Raw genomic sequence first — 22,129 nt, forward strand, 5'->3', positions numbered from 1 at the left:
AAATAAGTGGACAGAGATTTTGCAGATGGAATACAATACTGGAAAGTGTGAGGTTATGCACTTCGGCAGGAAAAATCATAGAGCAAGTTATTATCTTAATGGCAAGAAACTGGAAAGTACTGAGGTACAAAGGGATCTGGGGGTCCTGGTGCACGAAACTCAAAAGGTTAGTATGCAGGTGCAGCAAGTGATTAAGAAGGCCAATGTAATGTTGGCTTGCATTGCTAGGGGGATAGAATATAAAAATAGGGAGGTATTGCTTCAGTTCTACAAGGTATTGGTGAGACTGCACCTGGAATACTGCATACAGTTTTGGTGTCCATACTTAAGAAAAGACATACTTGCTCTCGAGTCAGTGCAAGTAAGGTTCACTCGGTTAATCCCGGGGATGAGGGGATGGACATATGAGGAGAGGTTGAGTAGATTGGGACTCTACTCATTGGAGTTCAGAAGAATGAGAGGCGATCTTATTGAAACATATAAGATTGTGAATGGGTTGGATCGGGTGGATGCGGGGAGGATGTTCCCGATGATGTGCGAAACTAGAACTAGGGGGCATAGTCTTAGAATAAGGGGTTGCTCTTTCAAAACTGAGATGAGGAGGAACTACTTCAGTCAGAGGGTGGTCGGTCCATGGAATATGCTGCCCCAAAAAGTTGTAGAAGCTACATCATTACATAAATTTAAAACAGAAATAGACAGTTTCCTAGAAGTAAAGGGAATTAAGGGTTATGGGGAGCAGGCAGGAATTTGGACATGAGTCTAGGTTCGGATCGGACATGGCCCTGTGGGTAGCGGAGCGGGCCCAGAGGCCGTGTAGCCTGATCCTGCTCCTATTTCGTGTGTCTAATTCTGTTAGATTCAGGAGGTGGTTCTGTGATTGTAGATTAGCGGTTAGGAGCAGATCAGCCATGTTCTTATTGAATGGCGGAGCAGGCTCGAGGGGCCGATTGGCCTACTCCTGCTCCTATTTCTTATGTTCTTATGTTCACTGAACCGTGCTCTCTAAGGGATACTTTATCCAGAACTCACTGATCCCAATAAGCATTTATCATTCTGGAGGTTGCACCTAAATAACGCTTATGCTGAGCCGCTGGTTATTTCGGAGACCCAGCAGAATGTGTTATGCTACAGGCAGAGGCTGTTACACAGGAAGATTTTACCAATAAATACTGGACATGTAAGCTGGCAATTCTAATAAACCCTGGAAAGCAAAATATATAGGCTGTTGATCCCAGTAAATCCCGACAAACCCAATAATATAGCTGGTAATCCAAGTGAACCCAGATAAACCCAGATATCTTGGCTGGAGTTTACAGTAAATTACGATTAATCCATATATATATATAGGCAGTTGTTCTCAATGAGCCCTCATAATCACAGATATATTGTCTGTCGATTCTAGTAATCTGTCATAAACCCAGAAATATAAGCAGGCGATCCCGAATAAACCTGTTAGGAGCACAGGAGCATAGCAACAGTAGTAGTAGCCATTCAGCCCCTCGAGCCATTCAAGGGGATCACGGCTGATCTATTGCCTAACTCCATTCACCTGGCTTTGCCCCATATCCCTTGATAACTTTGGGTAACTGAAATCTAATAATATCAGATTTTAAATTAACAATTGACCCCGCATCAAACGTTTTTTGCGGAAGAGAGCTTTATGAGATATTGTATTGAGTGTTTTGCTGAGGTAACAGAGAGGGTGGGTGAGGGCAGTGCATTTTCTGTTGTGTATATGGACAATACAAATCTTTTGATAAAGCTCCATATATTAGGCATGTGAGAAAATTTGAAGCCCATGCAATAAAAGGGGAAGTAGCAGCATGTATATAAAGGGGGCGAAGGGATAGAAAGCAGCGAGTTGTGGTGAATGGCTGTTATTGCGTAATGTATAGAGGTGAAAATTGGTGTTCCCTCGGGTTAACTACTCGGACCACTGCTGTGCTTGGCATACATTAACGTCATGGACATGGGGGTATAGGCCCAATTTTGAAAATTGCAGAGGATACGAAATATGTAAGAGTGAAGAAGATAGTAAGAGACTTCAATTCGTGTTGATTGAAGGTCAATCATCACAGCCCAGGACATCACTGCAGAATTTCCTCATGGTAGTGCCCTAGGCCCAACCATCTTCAGCTGCTTCATTAATGACCCTCCCTTCAAGATAATGTCAGAAATGGGGATGTTTGATGATAACTGCACAGTGTTCAGCGCAATTCACAACTTCTCAGATAAGAAGAAAGCAGTCCAAGCCCGCATGCAGCATGACCAGGATGGCATTCAGGATTGGGCTGATATGTGGCAGGTAACGTTCGTGCCACAGAAGTGCCAGGCAATTACTATCTCCAACAACCGAGAGTCTAACCACCGTCCCATGATATATACCAGTATTACCATCGCTGAATCACCTACCATCAGCATCCTGGGGGTCATCATTGACCAGAAACTTAACTGTACCAGCCACATAAATACTGTGGCAACAACAGCAGGTCAGAGGGTCGGTATTCTGCGGCGTGTGTCGCACCTCCTGACTCCCCAAAGACTTTCCACCATCTACAAGGGACAAACAAGGAGTGTGATGGAATACTCTCCACTTGCCGGGATGAGAGCAGCACAAACAACACGCAAGAATCTCGAAACCATCCAGGACAAAGCAGCTCGTTTATTGGCACCCTATTCACCATCTTAAACATTCACTCCCTCCACTACCAGTGCACGGTGGCTGCAGTGTGTACCATCTATAAGATGCTTTGCAGCAACCGCTAAGGCTTCTTAGGCAGCACCTCCCAAACCCGCGACCTATTCCACCTAGAAGGACAAGGGCAGCAGGTGCATGGGAACAGCACCACCTCCAAGTTCCCCTACAAGTCACACACCGTCCTGCATCGTCGCTGTGTTAATATCCTGGAACTCCATCCCTAACAGCACAATGGGACTACCTTCACATCATGGACTGCAGCGGTTGAAGAAGGTGGCTTGACACCACCTTCCCAAAGGTAATTAGGAATGGAAAATAAATGCTGGTCTTTCCAGCGACGCCCACAGCCCATGAATTAATTTTTAAAAATGATGACATAGACAGGCTGTTGTAATGGGCGGACACATTTAGATGAAATTCAATGCTGAAAATTGTGAGTTGATATGATTACAAGCTAAATTGAATAATTTTGGAAGGGTTAACGGACAGATATCACTGGGGGAGTTTGTGAACAATTCGTTGAAGATGGCAGAACAGCTTTAGAACGCTGTTAATAAACCATGTGTGATCCTTGTTTATATAAAAAGAAACATGAAGTCCAAACGGCATGAAGTTGTGGATAACCATTGGGCCAGAAATTCCAGGCCAAAAGCGTGAGTACGGTCGGCTTACTCACGCTTCTGGCCGTTGGAAATGCCGGCGTTCAGCATGAACAGCGCATGTGGGGAACGCCGGCATTTCCAGACCTCGAGCACGTGCGACTGCACAGGCAGCGCTTGCGCAGTGAACTTCGTGGATTTCATTCATGGAATCCGTGAGGGTAAGTCCTTAGAAGTTACACTTGGAAAAAGCAAGTGTAAAGTTGTTCATTGGCTGCGGAGGAAGATATATTTTATCGTGGAGCTTTTGAAATGCAATATTTTTGTTTGGGAAAGGGAGGGATGTTATTTTAAGAAATTTTAAGTAAGTTTTAAAGTTTAATTTTTTTTTTTAAAAGGGTTTTCAGAACGGTAGGTAGAAGGAGCAATTGTGGCTGTGTGAATGGAATGTGAGAAAGAGTTATGTATGTATGTCCACATATATTCCTTTACGTATAAGTATGTATGTTTTATATTCCTTTACTAATGTGTATGAATGTATGTTTTTAATTATGATTTTCCAGTAAGTTACTTTCTCTGAAAGTCATAATTAAATAATACATTCATACACATAAATAAAGGAATATATACATAACACGCAAAGGAATATATACAGACATACATACTTTCAGAAGCTCCACGATAAGAAATAGCTTCCTCCGCAGCCTGTGGAGCAACTGTACCCATGCCTTTTTCATGTGTAAGTTGTAATGACTGGACCTCACTGAAAGCATTAATGAAAGCGGCGAATTATACTGCGCACGTGCTGCCTGTGCTGTCGCACGCGTTCTGCCTCTGAACCCCTTCGTTCAGAGGACAGGAAATGCCGGTTTTCCCCACATGCACTGTGAATGCTGAAAACCAGCATTTCATCCGGCCAGATGCGTAAGTACCCCGACCGTACGAGCGCATTTGGAAGGGAATTACTGGGCCAACATTTTACATGTCAATAAAATAAAAAATTTAACAATTGCACGACTTGCCCCCTCGCATCTGCGACTGAGGGCCAAAGGAGGTGCGTTGCGCAAGAGGTCATCATCGTACGTATCCTCACACTGTTCCCTTTGGGGAACTGTATGAAGTGGTGGAAGGAGTTATGGCCGTGATTAACGCTCATTCCGTGACCGTAACCATCTTTGAACCAGCCATTAGGGTGGTTAGTCCTATGGTGGGAGGGTTTTACGGGCTCCCACAACCCATCTGAGGAGGGGGGGGCCACCAACACCCACGGACGCAAGTATCCCGCTGGATGTCCACCCAGAATTTAAAGTTGGAGCTCCGACTCCACTTGCCGGGACTGTCTGGAGTGGGGTTCAAAACCCTACTCCTTCTGGCCCAGCGGCGGGGATGCTTACTGCTGGATGTCCACCCACAAAAGGTGACACCCAAACATTTCCTGCGCCTTTTCCCTCCCCGTGACTGGAGCCCTATGCTGCCATTTCACGTTGCTAATTGGATTGGGCCTTTGTCATAGTGGTAGGATCCCCGCCGCTGGGCCAGATCAGGGTAGGGTTTTGAACCCTGCTCCAGACAGTCCTGGCAAGTGGAGTCGGAGCTCCAGCTCTAAATTCTGGGTTGACATCCAGTGGGATATTTGCGTCCGTGGGTGTGGGTGGCCCCCCCTCCTTGTATAGCTTGTGGGAGCCCGTAAAACCCTCCCGCCATAGGACTAACCGCCCTAATGGCTGGTTCAAAGATGGTTACGGTCACGGAATGAGCGTTAATCATGGCCATAAATCATTCCACCACTTCATACAGATCCCCAAAGGGAACAGTGTGAAGACACGTATGACGACGACATTGCTAAATAAATAAATGAAATTAAAAAAATTCTTTTAGGGCTTTTAAAAGTCTTTAAATTGCTTTAATTCTCTTTGAAACTATTTCAGATTACTCAAAATAATGTAAACATTTTAAAAAGCTTATTAAAGTTACCAAAATCTTCAAAAAACTTCCAAAAACCTATTAAAACTGCTGCTTTGCATGTAAAAATACTTAGCAGCTTGACAGAAACATTGGGGGCGTGTCCAGTGAAACTGAGACCTCAAGGGGCGTGTCTCACTTACACTGCACGCTCCTGGCTTCGCGCTGGCTGCACTCCTGGGCGGCGTGACGTCATACGCTGCCCGGGAATGTGCTTTCTATTTCTGCAAGTTCAGGCGTCCCAGAAGCTGATCGGCACGAGCGCTGGTTAAGTGCAAATACGGGGCTTGCACGCGCTGCAAGCCCCGTTCTGGAATTTCTGGGCCAATATAATATACTAGTTGGGCTGCAGCTGGAGTATTGAGTCCTATTCTGGGCGCCGCACTTTCAGAAGGACATGAAGGATTTGAAGAGAGCACAGAAGAGATTTACTTCATTGGTTCCAGTGATAAACGATTGCCGTTACGTGGATAGACCAGAGAAGCTGGAGCTGTTCTCCTTAGAGCATAGACGGCTCAGAGGAAATTTGACAGAGGGTTTTAAAATCAAGAAAACGATTAGATAGAGTAAATAAACAGAAAAGATGGATGAATACAAAAGACAAAGCTGAAGTGTCTGTAACCATCCTGAGAGAAGCCAGACTTCATTCAATTCGATTAATTCCAAGCGATATTAAGAAACAGCTGAGCTGATTAGTTACAGCAAATGCAATGAGCTCCGACAACACTCCGTCTGCAGCACTAAGAGCGTGTGCTCCAAAACTAGCCACGCCTCGGGGAAGCGGTTGTGTTAAGAGATTGAGTAAACTAGGCCTGTAATCTCTTGAATTCGGAAGAATGAGAGGGGATCTCATTAAGCATGCAAAATTATTACACGGTTTGATCGGTTGGATGCTGGGAGAATGATTCCCTTGGCTGGGGAGTCTAGAACCAGCGGACACAGCCTCAGGATAAAGGTTAGGCCATTCAGGACTGAGAGAAGACATTTCTTCACACAGAATTTGGTGAATCTTTGGAATTCTCTTCCCCAGAGTGCTGTGGAGGCTCAGTTATTGGGGATATTCAAAACAGAAGTGGGTAAATTTCTGACTGGTAAGGGCATCAAGGGATATGGTGATAGGGCCGGTGAGTGGAATTGAGGCAGGAGATCAGCCATGATCTCATTGAATCCCCTGCACTGCTTAAAAATCTGTTCCATTACCTTTTTTTTTATCGTTCTGACGAAAGGTTATCGACCTGAAACGTTACCTCTGTTTCTCTCTTCGCAGATGCTGCCTGACCTGCTGAGTATCTCCAGCATTTTCTGTTTCAATTCATATTTCCAGCATCTGCAGTATTTTCTCAGTTCGCATTTCTTTCATTGTGCAAAACAAGGATATCGCTTAATTAATGACGCTTTGAAAGCAACATAAAAGTTTAACAAAATAACTACCGCCCAACGTGGGGCTCGAACCCACGACCCTGAGATTAAGAGTCTCATGTTCTACCGACTGAGTTAGCCGGGCCTGTTAGAACAACATTGCCTTGTCGCTGATTGCAGTCAGGAACCTTGTGGCTCCGGCCCGGTCACAACAGCATCTCTGAGCCGCGTTTCTGCAAACTACGAAACAAGTTCTCAAGAAGCCCAAGGCGTAAAAGGAACTCAAGCAGCAAAATCCCTTTCATTAACCACAGGGGTTCAGGCAAATTTCTGATCACAAATCGCTTTAGTCCTTGACAATATCGCTTGTCTATTTCCCGGAGATTCCCAATTCTGTCTGTCTCTCTGGCTCTGTTTATTGCGTCTGTGGCCACCTGCGGGTAGATTTTGAACGAATTACCTGTGTTTGTGTCTGCTTGTTACTTTAAACAAATGAGGGCATCAGGCGCTTCTGTGCATGACACTGAGGAATCAGGAGAAGGCAGGAGGAATGAAACAGTGTTTGTGGAACGAGTATATATACAAACTACGAACATCCGTGGTTATGTTGTGGACCTCATGGTGCAACGGTAGCGCATCTGACTCCAGATCAGAAAGTCTGTGTGTTCAAATCTAATCGATCTCCCAACTGAGCTATTTCAGCGTTCTATGGTGGCAATTCAAACAGCCCCAAAACGCACTGTTTCCTCACCGGGAATCGAACCCGGGCCGCGGCGGTAAAAGTGCCTGCAATCCTAACCACTAGACTACCAGAAAAGCTGCAGCAAGTCTCCTGCCAGCAAGCGCAGCAATGCAGTGTTTCCCACCTGCTCCTTTGCAATTCAGATCCTTTCGCACCAGGCAAACTGTTCGGACAAAATGATATTTTTAACATGAGAACATAAAAGACGTGTTCGCGAAAGCATGGCACCAAGTGCGGGTAGGCATCCACTTGAAATCGATTTCCTTCAGTGGTTTTCTCTGGATGTTGTCTCTCTCGGTGCCGGCGAACATTTCATTGATGCATTTGTCCTGAACTGAAGCCTTTTGCCCATCTCGCGGGGTCAGAGCTGCTCTGTCTGTCTATTACCTGCCTGTTAACCTTATCGGGAACAGGCCACCTGTTCAACGTTCAACAGCAAACCCAGAAAGACAAATAAACAGAAAGATGTGTCTCTCAGCCCCGGTGGCAAAGGTGCAATGGATGTTAATCCAAATAAATCCCCCGTGAGTCTGTGTGCATTGGCTTCCTTATAAAGTTTGTATTTGAAATGTGCGGGAAAAGTGTAAAATTATGAAAACATCCTGATGGCCAGTACGGGGATCAAACTCGCGACCTTGTCGTTATTAACACCAGGCTTTCACCAACTGGGCTAACCGGCCACAATGCTCTTGTTGGCCAGGCTCGAACCCAGGCTGCGAGATTGTCTTTCAGCCTCACACTGGGTGACCGAGTTACTGCACAATCATTGAACACACCACATCGGTTAAACATTGTTAACTGTTCGTATATACAACTGGGCAGAGTGTAAATTGAAACTAACAGAAAGACAGCTCTATGGTCTAACAAACCTCATTCTAAAATTTATTATCGCACCACAGCCCCTCTCACAAACACTGCTCCGGTATAAGAGCAGACGGCGGGACCCCGACTGGATTCGCACCTGCAGCGGACGGTTGGAGCCGGATCCAGCATGTCCGATCTGGTTTCACTCCCATTCGTTTGGGAAACGCGGCATCAGGAGCGTAACATTTCTCCTCATTCACTCCTCTTGTAGTGAAGGAGACAGAAAGTAACTAAAACCTACCGAAACCCGGGACCTTTAGATCTTCAGTCTAACGCTCTCCCAACTGAGCTATTTCGGCTTCACATCAAAAGCAGTATACTGTTGTTATTTTGGAGGTTTTTCTATCCCCGGGTGGAATTGCCCCTCTCGCTCATTCCTCACTTCGGGCAATGTGACCCGACCAGATCTCGGAGCTCAGGTTGTGTTAATGTAAAGCTGCAGTGTTGATAAAGATACAATGCTGACACAGCACGGGGGACCTCACTGTGTTGGACACAGCGTGAAATGCAATGACATGTTCAAATAAAGTTACAGAGCACAACACATGTGTAAAATTCCCTGTTCTTTTCTCCACACTGATGGGTTGTGAAGGGAGAGACGGGCCGAAGTCTCACTGAGCCGCACTGATCACGAGCTAAATCAAGTTCAATCTTCAGGTATGGTGCTGAGCCCGACACAGAAGTGAAAATGCCCGTGGTTCTTAGTTCCTCACGCAGTGGGCTACTGAGCAATACAGGAAGGGCTAATGAACATCTTAATGCTCAAGTTATCACGGGCCACGGACTCTCTGATTACAGGCTTGCACACGTTTGTATGTTTCAAAATTTGCATTTTTCACACTGGCAATGAATTAATCGATAGCCGTGCCTGTGATAAGCTAAGTTTGTTGGGAGGTGCAGTGGGCAAGAAGATACACGGAAGACTGATGAAAACCGTGACTGCCCTGACACTGTGAGCTGCAGTTAAATGTTGGCAACATTTAAAGTCAGCCAGTCTAAATTTGACAGAAATCAATTCCTGCTGACTTTGAAACAGCACGCATTTTACAGAAATCAAGGATGTATATTTTGTATCGCTGAATGAAGAGTGATGTTGAGCAGCGTTGTGGAAAGTTGAATCAGGGGCGGAGCATTGCTCCGTAAGGGTGCGTTGCATGGTGGCAATTCAAACAGCCCCAAAACGCACTGTTCCCTGACCGGGAATCGAACCCAGGCCACGGCGGTGAAAGCGCCGAATCCTAACCACTAGACCACCAGGGAAGCTGCTACCAGCCTTCTGGCAGCAAGCACATCAACGCAGCTTTTCATGCCTGCTCCTTTGCAATTCAGATCCTTTCGCGCCAGGCAAACTGTTCGGACAAAATTATATTTTTTACATGAGAACACAACAGACGTGTTCGCGAAAGCTCGGCACCAAGTGCGGGTAGGCATCCACTTGAAATCGATTTCCTCCTGTGTTTTTCTCTGGATGTTGTCTCTCTCGGTGCGGGGCGAACAAATCATTGATGCATTTGTACTTCATTGGTTCCAGTGATGAACGATTGCCGTTACGTGGATAGACCAGAGAAGTTGGAGCTGTTCTCCTTAGAGCATAGACGGCTAAGAGGAAATTTGACAGAGGGTTTTAAAATCAAGAAAACGATTAGATAGAGTAAATAAACAGAAAAGATGGATGAATACAAAAGACAAAGCTGAAGTGTCTGTAACCATCCTGAGAGAAGCCAGACTTCATTCAATTCGATTAATTCCAAGCGATATTGAGAAACAGCTGAGCTGATTAGTTACAGCAAATGCAATGAGCTCCGACAACACTCCGTCTGCAGCACTAAAAGCGTGTGCTCCAGAACTAGCCACGCCTCGAGGAAGCGGTTGTGTTAAGAGATTGAGTAAACTAGGCCTGTAATCTCTTGAATTCGGAAGAATGAGAGGGGATCTCATGAAGCATGCAAAATTATTACACGGTTTGATCGGTTGGATGCTGGGAGAATGATTCCCTTGGCTGGGGAGTCTAGAACCAGCGGACACAGCCTCAGGATAAAGGTTAGGCCATTCAGGACTGAGAGAAGATATTTCTTCACACAGAAAGTGGTGAATCTTTGGAATTCTCTTCCCCAGAGTGCTGTGGAGGCTCAGTTATTGGGTATATTCAAAACAGAAGTGGGTAAATTTCTGACTGGTAAGGGCATCAAGGGATATGGCGATAGGGCCGGTGAGTGGAATTGAGGCAGGAGGTCAGCCATGATCTCATTGAATCCCCTGCACTGCTTAAAAATCTGTTCCATTACCTTTTTTTTTATAGTTCTGACGAAAGGTTATCGACCTGAAACGTTACTTCTGTTTCTCTCTTCGCAGATGCTGCCTGACCTGCTGAGTATCTCCAGCATTTTCTGTTTCAATTCATATTTCCAGCATCTGCAGTATTTTCTCAGTTCGCATTTCTTTCATTGTGCTAAACAAGGATATCGCTTAATTAATGATGCTTTGAAAGCAACATAAAAGTTTAACAGAATAACTACTGCCCAACGTGGGGCTCGAACCCACGACCCTGAGATTAAGAGTCTCATGCTCTACCGACTGAGCTAGCCGGGCCTGTTGGAGCAACATTGCCTTGTCGCTGATTGCAGTCAGGAACCTTGTGGCTCCGGCCCGGTCACAACAGCATGTCTGAGCCGCGTTTCTGCAAACTACGAAACAAGTTCTCCAGAAGCCCAAGGCATATAAGGAACTCAAGCAGCAAAATCCCTTTCATTAACCACAGGGGTTCAGGCAAATTTCTGATCACAAATCGCTTTAGTCCTTGTCAATATCGCTTGTCTATTTCCCGGAGATTCCCGATTCTGTCTGTCTCTCTGGCTCTGTTTATTGTGTCTGTGGCCACCTGCGGGTAGATTTTGAACGAATTACCTGTGTTTGTGTCTGCTTGTTACTTTAAACAAATGAGGGCATCAGGCGCTTCTGTGCATGACACTGAGGAATCAGGAGAAGGCAGGAGGAATGAAACAGTGTTTGTGGAACGAGTATATATACAAACTATGAACATCCGTGGTTATGTTGTGGACCTCATGGTGCAACGGTAGCGCATCTGACTCCAGATCAGAAAATCTGTGTGTTCAAATCTAATCGATCTCCCAACTGAGCTATTTCAGCGTTGTATGGTGGCAATTCAAACAGCCCCAAAACACACTGTTTCCTCACCGGGAATCGAACCCGGGCCGCGGCGGTAAAAGTGCCTGAATCCTAACCACTAGACTACCAGAAAAGCTGCAGCAAGTCTCCTGCCAGCAAGCACAGCAATGCAGTGTTTCCTACCTGCTCCTTTGCAATTCAGATCCTTTCGCACCAGGCAAACTGTTCGGACAAAATGATATTTTTAACATGAGAACATAAAAGACGTGTTCGCGAAAGCATGGCACCAAGTGCGGGTAGGCATCCACTTGAAATCGATTTCCTTCAGTTGTTTTCTCTGGATGTTGTCTCTCTCGGTGCCGGCGAACATTTCATTGATGCATTTGTCCTGAACTGAAGCCTTTTGCCCATCTCGCGGGGTCAGAGCTGCTCTGTCTGTCTATTACCTGCCTGTTAACCTTATCGGGAACAGGCCACCTGTTCAACGTTCAACAGCAAACCCAGAAAGACAAATAAACAGAAAGATGTGTCTCTCAGCCCCGGTGGCAAAGGTGCAATGGATGTTAATCCAAATAAATCCCCCGTGAGTCTGTGTGCATTGGCTTCCTTATAAAGTTTGTATTTGAGAAGTGCGGGAAAAGTGTAAAATTATGAAAACATCCTGATGGCCAGTACGGGGATCAAACTCGCGACCTTGTCGTTATTAACACCAGGCTTTCACCAACTGGGCAAACCGGCCACAATGCTCTTGTTGGCCAGGCTCGAACCCAGGCTGCGAGATTGTCTTTCAGCCTCACACTGGGTGACCGAGTTACTGCACAATCATTGAACACACCAGATCGGTTAAACATTGTTAACTGTTCGTATATACAACTGGGCAGAGTGTAAATCGAAACTAACAGAAAGACAGCTCTATGGTCTAACAAACCTCATTCTAAAATTTATTATCGGAGCACAGCCCCTCCCACAAACACTGCCCCGGTATAAGAGCAGACGGCGGGACCCCGACTGGATTCGCACCTGCAGCGGACGGTTGGAGCCGGATCCCGCATGTCCGATGTGGTTTCACTCCCATTCGTTTGGGAAACGCGGCATCAGGAGCGTAAAATTTCTCGTCATTCACTCCTCTTGTAGTGAAGGAGACAGAAAGTAACTAAAACCTACCGAAACCCGGGACCTTTAGATCTTCAGTCTAACGCTCTCCCAACTGAGCTATTTCGGCTTCACATCAAAAGCAGTATACTGTTGTTCTTTTGGAGGTTTTTCTATCCCCGGGTGGAATTGCCCCTCTCGCTCATTCCTCACTTCGGGCAATGTGACCCGACCAGATCTCGGAGCTCATGTTGTGTTAATGTAAAGCTGCAGTGTTGATAAAGATACAATGCTGACACAGCACGGGGGACCTCACTGTGTTGGACACAGCGTGAAATGCAATGACATGTTCAAATAAAGTTACAGAGCACAGCACATGTTTAAAATTCCCTGTTCTTTTCTCCACACTGATGGGTTGTGAAGGGAGAGATGGGCCGAAGTCTCACTGAGCCGCACTGATCACGAGCCAAATCAAGTTCAATCTTCAGGTATGGTGCTGAGCCCCACACAGAAGTGAAAATGCCCGTGGTTCTTAGTTCCTCACGCAGTGGGCTACTGAGCAATACAGGAAGGGCTAATGAACATCTTAATGCTCAAGTTATCACGGGCCACGGACTCTCTGATTACAGGCTTGCACACGTTTGTATGTTTCAAAATTTGCATTTTTCACACTGGCAATGAATTAATCGATAGCCGTGCCTGTGATAAGCTAAGTTTGTTGGGAGGTGCAGTGGGCAAGAAGATACACGGAAGACTGATGAAAACCGTGACTGCCCTAACACTGTGAGCTGCAGTTAAATGTTGGCAACATTTAAAGTCAGCCAGTCTAAATTTGACAGAAATCAATTCCTGCTGACTTTGAAACAGCACGCATTTTACAGAAATCAAGGATGTATATTTTGTATCACTGTATGAAGAGTGATGTTGAGCAGCGGTGTGGAAAGTTGAATCAGGGGCGGAGCATTGCTCCGTAATGGTGCGTTGCATGGTGGCAATTCAAACAGCCCCAAAACGCACTGTTCCCTGACCGGGAATCGATCCCAGGCCGCGGCGGTGAAAGCGCCGAATCCTAACCACTAGACCACCAGGGAAGCTGCTGCCAGCCTCTTGGCAGCAAGCACATCAACGCAGCTTTTCAGGCCTGCTCCTTTGCAATTCAGATCCTTTCACGCCAGGCAAACTGTTCGGACAAAATTATTTTTTTTACATGAGAACACAACAGACGTGTTCGCGAAAGCTCGGCACCAAGTGCGGGTAGGCATCCACTTGAAATCGATTTCCTCCTGTGTTTTTCTCTGGGTGTTGTCTCTCTCGGTGCGGGGCGAACTAATCATTGATGCATTTGTACTTCATTGGTTCCAGTGATGAACGATTGCCGTTACGTGGATAGACCAGAGAAGTTGGAGCTGTTCTCCTTAGAGCATAGACGGCTAAGAGGAAATTTGACAGAGGGTTTTAAAATCAAGAAAACGATTAGATAGATTAAATAAACAGAAAAGATGGATGAATACAAAAGACAAAGCTGAAGTGTCTGTAACCATCCTGAGAGAAGCCAGACTTCATTCAATTCGATTAATTCCAAGCGATATTAAGAAACAGCTGAGCTAATTAGTTACAGCAAATGCAATGAGCTCCGACAACACTCCGTCTGCAGCACTAAAAGCGTGTGCTCCAGAACTAGCCACGCCTCGGGGAAGCGGTTGTGTTAAGAGATTGAGTAAACTAGGCCTGTAATCTCTTGAATTCGGAAGAATGAGAGGAGATCTCATGAAGCATGCAAAATTATTACAGGGTTTGATCGGTTGGATGCTGGGAGAATGATTCCCTTGGCTGGAGAGCTAGAACGAGCGGACACAGCCTCAGGATAAAGGTTAGGCCATTCAGGACTGAGAGAAGACATTTCTTCACACAGAGAGTGGTGAATCTTTGAAATTCTCTTCCCCAGAGTTCTGTGGAGGCTCAGTTATTGGGTATATTCTGAACAGAAGTGGGTAGATTTCTGACTGGTAAGGGCATCAAGGGATATGGCGATAGGGCCGGTGAGTGGAATTGAGGCAGGAGAAAAGGGGTTAAGGGTTACGGAGAGAAGGCGGGGACGGGATACTGAATTAAAGGATCAGCCATGATCTCATCGAATGGCGGAGCAGGCACGAAGGGCCGAATGGCCTACTCCTGCTCCTATCTTCTATGTATCTATGTATCTATGTATCTCATTGAATCCCCTGCACTGCTTAAAAATCTGTTCCATTACCTTTTTTTTCCAGTTCTGATGAAAGGTTATCGACCTGAAACGTTACCTCTGTTTCTCTCTTCACAGATGCTGCCTGACCTGCTGAGTATCTCCAGCATTTTCTGTTTCAATTCATATTTCCAGCATCTGCAGTATTTTCTCAGTTCGCATTTCTTTCATTCTGCAAAACAAGGATATCGCTTAATTAATGACGCTTTGAAAGCAACATAAAAGTTTAACTAAATAGCTGCCGCCCAACGTGGGGCTCGAACCCACGACCCTGAGATTAAGAGTCTCATGCTCTACCGACTGAGCTAGCCGAGCTTGTTGCAATAGCATTGCCTTGTCGCTGATTGCAGTCAGGAACCTTGTTGCTCCGGCCCGGTCACAACAGCATGTCTGAGCCGCGTTTCTGCAAACTACGAAACTAGTTCTCCAGAAGCCCAAGGCGTATAAGGAGCTCAAGCAGCAAAATCCCATTCATTAACCACAGGGGTTCAGGCAAATTTCTGATCGCAAATCGCTTTAGTCCTTGTCAATATCTCTTGTCTATTTCCCGGATATTCCCGATTCTGTCTGTCTCTCTGGCTCTGTTTATTGTGTCTGTGGCCACCTGCGGGTAGATTTTGAACGAATACCTGTGTTTGTGTCTGCTTGTTACTTTAAACAAATGAGGGCATCAGGCGCTTCTGTGCATGACACTGAGGAATCAGGAGAAGGCAGGAGGAATGAAACAGTGTTTGTGGAAGGTGTATATATACAAACTATGAGCATCCATGGTTATGTTGTGGACCTCATGGCGCAACGGTAGCGCATCTAACTCCAGATACGAAAATCTGTATGTTCAAATCTAATCAATCTCCCAACTGAGCTATTTCAGCGCTGTATGGTGGCAATTCAAACAGCCCCAAAACGCACTGTTTCCTGATCGGGAATACGAACCCGGGCTGTGGTGGTGAAAGTGCCTGAATCCTAACCACTAAACCACCAGTAAAAGATGCAGCAAGTCTCCTGCCAGCAAATGCAGCAACGCAGTGTTTCCTGCCTGCTCCTTTGCAATTCAGATCCTTTCACGCCAGGCAAACTTATCGGACAAAATGATATTTTTTACATGAGAACACAACAGACGTGTTCGCGAAAGCACGGCACCAAGTGCAGGTAGGCATCCACTTGAAATCGATTTCCTTCAGTGGTTTTCTCTGGATGTTGTCTCTCTCGGTGCCGGCGAACATTTCATTGATGCATTTGTCCTGAACTGAAGCCTTTTCCCCATCTCGCAGGGTCAGAGCTGTTCTGTCTGTCTATTACCTGCCTGTTACCCTTATCGGGAACAGGCCGCCTGTTCAACGTTCAACAGCAAACCCAGAAAGACAAATGAACAGAAAGATGTGTCTCTCAGCCCCGGTGGCAAAGGATGTTAATCCAAATATATCCCCCGTGAGAGTCTGTGTGCATTGGCTTCATTATAAAGTTTGTATTGGAAATGTGCGGGAAAAGCATAAAATTATGAAAACATCCCAATGGCCCACACGGGGATCGAACACTCGACTTTGGCATTATTAGCACCGCACTCTCACCAACTGAGCTAACCGGCCACAATGCTCTCGTTCGCCAGGCTCGAACCCAGGCTGGGAGATTGCTTTTCAGGCTCACACTGGGTGACCGAGTTACTGCACAAACATTGAACACACCACATCGGTTAAACATTGTTAACTGTTCGTATTTTCAACTGGGCAGAGTGTAAATCGAAACTAACAGAAAGACAGCTCTATGGTCTATCAAACCTCATTCTAAAATTTATTATCGCACCACAGCCCCTCCCACAAACACTGTTCCGGTATAAAAGCAGACGGCGGGACCCCGACTGGATTCGAAACTGCAGCGGATGTTTAGAGCCTGATCCAGCATGTCCGATGTGGTTTCACTCCCATTTGTTTGGGAAACGTGGCATCAGGAGCGTAAAATTTCTCCTCATTCGCTCCTCTTGCAGTGAAGGAGACAGAAAGTAACTAAAACCTACCGAAACCCGGGACCTTTAGATCTTCAGTCTAACGCTCTCCCAACTGAGCTATTTTGGCTTCACATCAAAGGCAGTATTCTGTCGTTCTTTTGGAGGATTTTCTCTCCCCGGGTGGAATTGAGCCTCTCACTCATTCCTCACTTCGGACAATGTGACCCGACCAGATCTCGGAGCTCAGGTTGTGTTAATGTAAAGCTGCAGTGTTGATAAAGATACAAAGCTGACACAGCACGGGGGGCCTCACCGTGTTGGACACAGCGTGAAATGCAATGACATGTTCAAATAAAGTTACAGAGCACAACACATGTGTAAAATTCCCTGTTCTTTTCTCCACACTGATGGGTTGTGAAGGGAGAGACGGGCCGAAGTCTCAATGAGCCGCACTGATCACGCGCCAAATCAAGTTCAATCTTCAGCTGCAGGTACGGTGCTGAGCCCGACACAGAAGTGAAAATGCCCGTGGTTCTTTGTTCCTCACACAGTGGGCTACTGAGCAATACAGGAAGGACTAATGAACATCTTAATGTTCACGTTATCACGGGCCACGGACTCTCTGATTCCAGGCTTGCACACGTTGATAAGTTTCAAAATTTGCATTTTTCACACTGGCAATGAATTAATCGATAGCCGTGCCTGTGATAAGCTAAGTTTGTTAGGGAGGTGCAGTGGGCAAGAAGATACACGGAAGACTGATTAAAACCGTGACTGCCCTGACACTGTGAGCTGCAGTTAAATGTTGGCAACATTTAAAGTCAGCCAGTCTAAATTTGACAAAAATCAATTCCTGCTGACTTTGAAACAGCACACATTTTACAGAAATCAAGGATGTGTATTTTGTATCGCTGTATGAAGAGTGATGTTGAGCAGCGGTGCGGAAAGTTGAATCAGGGGCAGAGTACTGCTCCGTAAGGGTGCGTTACATGGTTGCAATTCAACCAGCCCCAAAACGCGCTGTTTTCTGATCGGGAATCGAACCCGGGTCGCGGTGATGAAAGCACCGAATCTTAACCACTAGACCACCATGGAAGCTGCAGCCAGCCTCCTGCCAGCAAGCACATCAACGCAGTTTTTCCTGCCTGCTCCTTTGTGTGGTAAACCACTGTTGTTGTTGTTGTTGTTGTTGTTACACACTGTTGTACCTATGCATGTCTCCACATGTCTCGGCTGGCTCCACCCACACAGGCCCAGGTATAAAGGTGATTGACCTGCAGCCCCCTGCCTTCTTGGAACCCAGTCAACCACGAGAGGCATGCTCTGTTCTTTGCTAATAAAAGCCTTTCGTTACTCTCTTAACTCTCAGTCTTTTATGAGTAATTGATAGCGCATCAATTTTATTCGCAAAAACAAAATGTCGACAAACGCTGAACAGCAGGCTGCTGCACCAAACGCTGACCAGCAGGCTGCTGCACCAAACGCTGAGCAGCAGGAGCTGCTGCGAGCCCTCAGACCAACATGCCTGGACCTAGACCCCCAAGAAGCGGGTTCGGCTACCAAATTCGCGCATTGGCTGCGTTGCTTCGAGGCCTACCTGCAAGCCTCAACAGTGACCCTGGACGAAAACAAGTTGGAAATCCTGGCCTCAAAGGTGAGCTACCAAGTTTATACAATAATCCAGGACACGACGTCCTACGCGGCGGCTATCGGTATGCTAAATGGGCAATACACACGCCCGGTAAATAGGGTCTATGCCCGGCACCTCTTAAGATCCCGCAGACAGCAGCCCGGGGAATCGGTGGAGGCCTTCCTACGGGCACTACGGATACTCGGCCGAGACTGCGATTGCAAAGAAGTATCAGCCACAGCACACAAGGAGGGACTGATCCGAGATGCTTTCGTTGCGAGTCTAAGGTCCGACTACTCCCGGCAGAGACTGTTGGAAAAGGGAGAAATGGACCTGAGAAAGGCAGTGTCCCTCGCGCTCTTGCTCGACGCAGCCCACAGGAATATGGACGCCTTCTCCCCTAACCGCTCCGCAACGTAGACGCCACAACCTTGGGTCATGGGACCACCACCTTCAACTGCTGCTGCGATGTCCAAGGCACAGCAATGTTATTTTTGTGGCCAGACAAAACATCCCAGAGCACGCTGCCCAGCGAGAAATGCTACCTGCTCCGGCTGCGGGAAGAAAGGACACTATGTCAGCGCCAGCAAAGGTAAAACCGCTAACGCCAGCAGCGCCGCTTGCAAACCGTGGGGGCAGCCATCTTGTCCGCCATCTTGTGCTCCCCCAGCTGCGTGGGGATCGGGACCATGGGCGCCGCCATTTTGTCCACCATCTCGGACGTCTCCAACTTCAACCACGGGGGACCCGGACTCAACCACTGCCTCATCTGACGACCACATCGACTCGCTCGACCATACGCTGGCCTCCGTGACACTGGACCAATCTCTCCCTCATCAACTGTCCAGGTCCATGATGGCCATTACGGTAAACGGCCGCGCCACTACCTGCCTTTTTGACAGCGGGAGCACGGAAAGCTTTATCCACCCCGACACAGTGCGCAGTTACTCTCTCCCGGTCCTGCCGACGCGACATCGGATCTCTTTGGCTTCCAAAGCCCAGTCAGCGGACGTTGGTGGCTACTGTGTAGTGACCCTTTCAGTAAGGGGCACAGAATACAAAAATTTTAAACTCCTGGTCCTGCCCCATCTTTGCGCTGCCGTTCTACTGGGGTTGGATTTTCAGTGCCACCTTAAGAGTGTCACATTAGCGCACGACGGACCCCTCCGCCCACTCACAGTCTGCAGCCAGCAGCTTTTAAATTGCCCACCGCGCACCATTTGCAGCCTCTCCACCCTTAAAGTCCCCCCACTCCTTGTTCACTAACCTCACCCGCGACTGTAAGCCCATCGCTACCAAAAGCAGGCATTACAGCGCTGGGGATAGGAGCTTCATTAAATCCGAGGTAGCAAGACTCCTGAAGGAAGGGATTATTGAAAGTAGCACCAGCCCATGGCGAGCACAAGTGGTGGTAGTGAAGACTGGCGAAAAACAGAGCCTAGTTATTGACTACAGCCAGACGATCAATCGCTACACCCAGCTAGATGCATACCCACTCCCCCGCATATCTGACATCGTCAATCAGATAGCACAATACCGGGTGTTCTCGACGATTGACCTGCAGTCGGCATACCACCAGCTCCCCATCAGGGCTGAGGACCGCCAGTACACAGCTTTTGAAGCTGACGGTCATCTCTACCACTTCCTCAGAGTTCCCTTCGGCGTCACCAACGGGGTTTCAGTCTTCCAACGGGAGATGGACCGGATGGTGGACCAGAACGCGCTCTAGGCTACTTTCCCCTATCTAGACAACGTCACCATCTGCGGCCACGACCAGCAGGACCATGATGTTAATCTAGAGAAATTCCTCCGTACGGCCCAGCGGCTGAACATAACATACAACAAGGACAAATGTATGTTTCGTACCAAGCGCCTTGCCATTCTTGGCTGTGTATTGGAGAACGGAGTCATCGGCCCCGACCCCGACATGATGCGCCCCCTTATGGGGCTCCCCCTCCCCCACTGCCAAAAAGCACTGACGAGATGCCTAGGGTTTTTCTCGTACTATGCTCAGTGAGTGCCCAACTATGCAGACAAAGCCAGACCCCTCATCAAGTCCACCTCCTTCCCCTGACAGCAGAGGCCTGTGCAGCCTTCACTCTCATAAAAGCAGATATTGCGAAGGCCACAAGGCACGCAGTGGATGAGTCCATCCCTTTCCAAGTGGAGAGCGACGCATCCGACTTTGCCCTAGCTGCAACCCTTAACCAGGCGGGGAGACACGTGGCCTTTTTCTCAAGGACCCTCCAGGGCCCCGAGATTCGACACTCCTCTTTCGAAAAGGAGGCCCAGGCCATTGTGGAAGCTGTGCGACATTGGAGGCATTACCTGGCCGGAAAACGATTTACCCTGCTCACTGACCAGCGTTCAGTAGCTTTTATGTTTAATAACAAGCAGAGGGGCTAAATCAAGAACGACAAGATCTTGAGGTGGAGAATCGAACTCTCCACCTCCAATTACGATATCTTGTACCGGCCCGGGAAACTCAATGAGCCCCCAGATGCCCTATCACGTGGTACATGCGCCAACGCGCAGGTCGATAGACTGAAGACCCTCCACAATGACCTCTGCCACCCGGGGGTCACCAGGTTTTTTCACTTCATCAAATCCCGTAACCTGCCCTACTCCATCGAGGAGGTCAGGACCATGACCAGGAACTGCCAAATCTGTGCCGAGTGCAAACCGCATTTTTATAGGCCAGACAGAGCAAGCCTGATCAAAGCCACGCGCCCCTTTGAACGGCTGAGCGTCGATTTAAAAGGGCACTTCCCCTCCTCCGACCGCAATGTGTACTTCCTCAACATAATTGATGAGTACTCCCGTTTCCCGTTTGCCATCCCTTGCTCAGACATGACCAGTACCACGGTCATTAAATGTCTGAATGACCTCTTCACCTTGTTCGGTTTCCCTAGCTATATTCATAGCAACAGGGGCTCATCCTTTATGAGCGACGAACTCCGGGCAGTACCTGCTCTCGAGAGGTATCGCTACAAGCAGGAACACCAGCTACAACCCCCGGGGGAATGGCCAGGTGGAAAGGGAGAATGCGACAGACTGGAAGGCATTCTTTTAAACTTGAAATCTAAGGGCCTTCCGACCTTTCGCTGGCAGGAAGTCCTCCCTGCGGCGCTCCATTCCATTCGGTCACTGCTCTGTACAGCCACCAATGCTACCCCTCAGGAGAGAATGTTCTCCTTCCCCAGGAAGTCCACATCGGGGATCTCGTTACCGACATGGCTGACTTCTCCAAGACCCGTCCTACTGCGGAAGCACGTGAGGTCCCATAAGATGGACCCCCTGGTCGAGAGGGTGAGCCTCCTCCATGCCAACCCTCAGTATGCTTACGTGGTGTACCCGGACGGGCGGGATGACACAGTCTCCATACGAGACCTCGCACCTTCGGGTGCTCCCGAAAAAACCCCCTCGCCACCCACCACTACCCACGCCTACCCCCAATATGCTTACGTAGCGTACCCGGACGGGCGGGAGGACACAGCCCCCACACGAGATCTCGCACCTTTGGGTGCCCCTGAAACACTACCATTGCCATCCACCACTACCCACAACCCAACCCTGCTAGACGGCATGCCGCAGCCCCAGGACCCGTCATTGACCACCCAACCACTCAATGAGACGCCAGACTCAACGCTGGATGCTGCACCATCACCGCCGCCACCATGACGATCAGGACGGCATACAACGCCACCTGATAGACTTACTTACACGAACCTTTAGTACACTTCACCCCGCCGGACTCAATTTTAATCAAGGGGTGAATGTGGTAAACCACTGTTGTTGTTGTTGTTACACACTGTTGTACCTATGCATGCCTCAACATGTCTCGGCTGGCTCCACCCACACAGGCCCAGGTAT

At 47.7% G+C, this 22,129-nt stretch overlaps 4 non-coding genes across 4 annotated transcripts; all 4 read right to left on the reverse strand.

The window, feature by feature from the left end:
- Positions 1-6,693: 6,693 nt before the first annotated feature.
- Positions 6,694-6,766, reverse strand: trnak-cuu (transfer RNA lysine (anticodon CUU)). The gene has a single exon. It is a non-coding gene; the product is annotated as a tRNA-Lys (tRNA).
- A 2,649-nt stretch (positions 6,767-9,415) lies between these two features.
- Positions 9,416-9,487, reverse strand: trnae-uuc (transfer RNA glutamic acid (anticodon UUC)). Its single transcript has one exon. It is a non-coding gene; the product is annotated as a tRNA-Glu (tRNA).
- A 1,256-nt stretch (positions 9,488-10,743) lies between these two features.
- trnak-cuu (transfer RNA lysine (anticodon CUU)) lies at positions 10,744-10,816 on the reverse strand. The gene has a single exon. It is a non-coding gene; the product is annotated as a tRNA-Lys (tRNA).
- A 4,110-nt stretch (positions 10,817-14,926) lies between these two features.
- trnak-cuu (transfer RNA lysine (anticodon CUU)) lies at positions 14,927-14,999 on the reverse strand. Its single transcript has one exon. It is a non-coding gene; the product is annotated as a tRNA-Lys (tRNA).
- Between the last annotated feature and the right edge of the window lie 7,130 nt (positions 15,000-22,129).

This window comes from Somniosus microcephalus, unplaced genomic scaffold (genome assembly GCF_052327205.1).
Source record: "Somniosus microcephalus isolate GS21.2 unplaced genomic scaffold, FLI_Smic_1.0 unresolved_chr4, whole genome shotgun sequence".
Taxonomy (NCBI): Eukaryota; Metazoa; Chordata; class Chondrichthyes; order Squaliformes; family Somniosidae; genus Somniosus; species Somniosus microcephalus.